Source organism: Urocitellus parryii, chromosome 4, assembly GCF_045843805.1.
Source record: "Urocitellus parryii isolate mUroPar1 chromosome 4, mUroPar1.hap1, whole genome shotgun sequence".
In the NCBI taxonomy this organism is placed as follows: domain Eukaryota; kingdom Metazoa; phylum Chordata; class Mammalia; order Rodentia; family Sciuridae; genus Urocitellus; species Urocitellus parryii.
The window spans coordinates 155,557,923-155,563,619 of NC_135534.1; positions in this window are offsets into that span (position 1 = coordinate 155,557,923).

The following is a 5,697-nucleotide window of genomic DNA, read 5'->3' on the forward strand; positions in this document are numbered from 1 at the left end:
AAAAATATAAAAAGGACTGAAAATGTAGCTCAGTGGTAAAGTGTCACTGGGTCCAATCCCCAGTAACAAACAAAATAAAACACCAATTCAGCCTCAGTGTTTGGGATTATTATTGCCACCCAAAGCAGCACATTGCCTTCAACATCCTTCCTGCCACTTTGCTAGTTGTGGGAACATCTGCAAAACTAATATAACATATGATTCACTTATCTATTAGTGTGTTTTAGTCAGATTTTTTTTTTTGTTGTTGTTGTTGTTGTTGCTGTGACTAAAGGACCCGACCAGAACAACTACAGGGGAGGAAAAGTTTATTTGAGGACTCACGGTTTCAGGTTTCAGGAGTCTTAGGTAGAAGGCCAGCTCCATTCCTCTTGAGCAGACCATCAGAGGTAGAGGGAAGCAGCCCACATGATGATCGGAGGGCAGACAGAATCCGCTCTCCATTTACAAAATATATACCTCATAGCCACATCCCCAGTGAACTACTTCTTCCAGCCACACCCCACCTGCCTCCAGTTACCACTCGGTTAATCCCATCAGAGATGAACTCACTGATCAGGTGAAGGCTATAACCCAATAATTTCTCCTCCAAACCTTCTTGCTTTGTTTCACCAGTGAGCTTTTGGGGATGCCACATCTAAACCACAACATATTGGAAGTAAGGCTAATAAAACTGACTCACGATTTAGGCACTAAAAAGATGGCTGTTTATGGCAAGAAATGTGTATTTGCCATACTCTTATGAAACAGCCTTACTTAATGCTAGGCTCTTTACAGGCAAAGCTGATTCTCAATATTTTCATCTTAATGAAGCTGGTGCTGTTTGCTCTTAGTCTGCCCTCAGCAGAACCAGCTGGCTCTTGATAGTCAGTAAAATGGTGCCCAGACTGCCGAGCTCTTGCTGCAAAATTCATGGGTGTCCTTCTTTCCCATCCTAGGGACTCATGCATTAGACTACAGATTCTAATATTTTTTTTAAATTCGATGCTCACTTTATTAAAAAAAAAAAGCCCCCATACTAAGTGTACAGCCTAATCAGCTTCAACAAATATCTATTACCCCTTTCAACACAGAGATCATTTCCATCTCCCCTAAAAGTTTCCTCATTTCCCTTTGCTATCAATTCCATTTCCATCACCAGACATGATTACAGAGATTAACCATTGATTTTTATATCTTTCAAAGGACAAAAATTGATAATTCTGAAAAAGCTTAATTTCTTAATTTTTCACTTCTTCACGTTTTGCTTTTTGAGTTTCATCTTTTATCTATTTATCAACGTTTTAAAAAATTTTTCTTTTATATTTTCTATATATTTTTTATCCATATGTTTTCTATGTTTTATAGTTTTAGCTTTTTAATTCAAGTCTATTTTGAATTATTTTGTATGTGGTGAGAGATTAGAGTCAAAGCTATTTGTTTTTTCACAAGAACATCCAAATTTCACCACTGTATATTTGAATAAATTTCTTTATTCATTGCGTTACATTGACAACTATTTAGAATCACTACACCACATATTTATGAGTCTATTTTTTAAGATATCTATTATGTTTCATTGATTTATGCTTTTCCATTCATTATTATGTCACTATCTTGAATAGTGCAGCTGTAATAAGTAATAAGCCTTGATATCAGGTAGTGTACTTTCTATTTTATTATTTTTTACTGAATGATCTGGCACTTTAAGTCATTCATGCTTCTTTATAAATATTAGAATCAATTTGTCTCACTCTTTTTTTAAAAAAACCTGCTACATTGTGATTGTCAAAATATGGTGTACCCCTCAACTTATTTAGGTTAGTGTAGTTCTTCTTAGCAAGTCTCATACATATTTTGACAAATTATCTTTAAATATTTAATATTTGTAGTGCTATTATAAATAGAAAGTTACTTTATCTTCCTCTATAGATGGTATATAAAAATACACTTATGTTTTTATTTTGATCTTGTATCATGGAACTTTGTTCAACTCATATATTATAGTAGCATCTAAATTGGTTCTTGGAATTTTTCATATTCCAAATTATGTCTAGTAAGTAAAGATAATTTTGTATATGTATTTTTGTATATGTATTTTTATATAAGTACTTGTTTCTTTTTCTTTATTTATGACATTGACTAAGATTTTCAGTGCAATGTTGAATAGAAGCGGTGAGAGCTAAGATTATTGCCCTTTTCCTGAAATTAAATGTAGTGTGTTCAGTCTTTCACCACTAATCATGATGTCAGTTTAGGTTTTTCATTAATTTCCTTTGTTAGTTTAAGGAAGTTCTGGAGTGGAAGTCATTAAAGCTTAGAGACTGTCGTCTATTCATTCTCTCTCTCATCTTGATATAAAGGAAAAACAAAAGAGGGAAGATGGCATGCCTCTACATAACCACTTTGTGAATCTGCTAACAGGGACTCTGGATAGACAGTCTAATGGAATTTTCTAGAAGCATCCTTATATACAAAAATTGCTTAATGAACTTAATGTTAATGAGTGCTACTATTAAATAAATCCATAACCTAATCACTATGGAACATATTTACCTAGAGAATATCACACAAGGTATAACTCTGAAATATAAAATGAAGAGATAATATAATGTGAATTCTCCTCATTTGAGGTAATTACTTGTATTTTATTTAGAGCCTTTCTCTACCTTGGTCAGGAAACACATGAAGAGCCATATGTATTGTCCCAGAATTCTCTCTGCTTCTCATAAGCCTCCTCATGGGATGAATCCTTAAAACTATCTACTGGGAAGAGCCATAGTTTGAACCCATATAATTTTAAATTTGGATCTTTTATATTATATGTGTATGTTTAATTTGCCAAGATTTAATGAATTGGGTCAAATAATTTTTTTATGGAGATAATCATGTGAATTTTCTTGTATATTTTCCAAATAAATAAAATTACATTGATTTTTGGCTATTAAATTTAACTTAAATTCTTGGGAGATAATCCATTGATAATGATATGTTATTTTTTAACAAGTTCTTGGTTAATATAAATATTTTATTAAGAATTGTTTTTGCCAGGCCCAGAACAGCCTTTGCAGACCACTGTGGGAGCCCAGGGCTAGGCCCATAACCACCCAGCAGACCCTTGTGGGAACCCAAGCCTAGGTCAGGCCTAGCACTACCCCCACTGATCCACCCAGGAGCCCAGGCCTAGCCTGCCTCCATCTTGAGACACTGGAGCCAATCCTATAGTTTTCTCCACATAGTAGCCTCCACTTTGGTACAACAGACAGGGCTTGGAGGCAGCTGCATCTCTGAACCAGCAGCCCAAAGCCATTGTAAGGCCTACTCTTTTAGCCCCATCTCTGAACGTGGTTGCGTCCCTCTGGGGACACCCCCACTGCTATAGTGAGTTACCTCTGCTATTGCTATCACAACCTTTAGTTTCAGTATCATCCATCTTGGGACACCAGGTGGGGACTAGAAGCCCCAAACAAGGTGAGGTACAGGTAATCTGCAGGGACACTACAAGATTATAGGGTAGAAACTGTAATACTTCAGATCCGCACTGCAAGAAAGGAAGACACATAGACAACATGAAAATATGAGGGAAGAAAGTGCCCCAAGCAAACCAAGATACTACAATAATAGAATCCACTGGCAGCACAGTTGATGAAATGTCAGAGAAAGAGTTCAGAATGTACATAATTAAAATGATCTGTGAACTAAAGAATGACATAAGAGAGCAAATACAAGCAATCATTGATCACACCAACAAAGAGATAAAGGAGCAAATACAGATAGTAAAATATTACTTCAAGAAAGAGAGATTCTGAAAAAAAATCAGAGATCCTTGAAATGAAGGAAACAATAAACCAAATAGAAAACTCAAGAGAAAGCATCACTAAACAACTAGAACACTTGGAATACAGAACCTCAGATAATGAGGACAAAATATGCAATCTTAAAAATAAAGTTGACCAAACTGTGATGATGGTAAGAAACTATTAGCAGAACATCTAAGAATTATGGGATAGCATCAAAAGACCAAATCTAAGATTTATCACAATAGAGGAAGGCATTGGGATTCAAACCAAAGGAATGCACAATCTCTTCAGTGAAATAATATCAGAAAATTTCCCAATGTGGGGAATGAATTGGAAAATCAAATACAAGAGGCTTACAGGACACCGAATGTACAAAATTAAAACAGATTTGCACCAAGGCAGTTATCATGAAAATGCCTAGCATACAGAATATAGACTCTTAAAGTCTACAAGAAAGAGAAATCTGATTATATATAGGGAGAGACCAATTTGGATCTCAGCAGATTTTTAAACCCAGACTCTCAAAGCCAGGAGATCCTAGAACAACACATATCAAGCTCTAAAAGAAAATGAATGTCAACCAAAATCTTATATCCAGCAAAATTAAACTTCAGATTTGATGACAAAATAAAAACCTACCATGATAAACAGAAATTAAAAGAATGTACAGTGAGAAAACCTACACTACAGAGCATTCTCAGCAAAATATTCCAGGAGGAGGAAATGAACAAAAACAATGAAAATCAGCAAAGAGAGGAACTACATTAAAGGAAAGGCCAATCAAAGAAGAAACCAAGTCAAGTTAAAAACTAACAATAAATCAAAATTTTGGAGAATTCAAATCGTATTTCAATGATAACCCTAAACTCATCAATTAAAAGACATAGACTAACACATTAGATTTTTAAAAAGACCCAACAATATGCTGCCTTCAAGAGATTCATCTCATAGGAAAAGATATCAATAGACTGAAGGTGAAAAGGTGGGAAAAAAATGTACCACAGACATGGACCAAGTAAACAAGCAGGGGTTTCCATCCTCATATCAGATAAAGTGGACTTCAAACCAAAGCTAGTTAAAAGGGAAGGTCATTTAATACTGATTCAGGGATTCATAAATCAACAAAACATAATAATTATAAATATCAATGGAGCATCTATGTATATCAAACAAACCCTTCTCAACTACAAGAACCAAATAGACCACAACACAATAATACTGGGTGACTTTAATACACCTCTTTCACCACTGGATAGAACTTCCAAAAAAAACTAAACAAAGAAACTATATAAATCTATAAAACAATCAATTATTTAGACTTTAAAAACATACATAGAATATTTCATTCATCAACAGGTGAATACACTTTCTTCTCAGCATCACATGGATCTTTCTCCAAAATAGACCATATGTTATGCCACAAACCAAGTCTTGGCAAAAACAAAAAGATTAGAGATACTGACCTGCATTCTATCAGACCATAATGGAATGAAATTAGAAATTAATGATAAAATAAAAAATAGAAGCTCCTCCAACACCTGGAGACTGAACAATATGCCATTGAATGTTGAATGGATAATAGGAGACAACAGGAAGGAAATTTAAAAATTCTTAGATGTAAATGAGAAATCTGATACAACTTATCAAAATCTCTGGGACACTAAGAAGGCAGTGTTAAGAGGAAAGTTCATTGCTTTAAGCTCATTTATTAAAAGAATAAAAAGTCAACAAATAAATGACCTAACTTACAGCTCAAAGCCTTAGAAAGAGAAGAAGCCACCAACACCAAAAGTAGTAGAAGATAGGAAATATTAAAATCAGGGTAGAAATTAATGAAATTGAAATAGAAGAAACAATTCAAAAAACTGGCAAAACAAAAAGCTTGTTCTTTGAAAAAAAATAAAATTGAAAAACACTT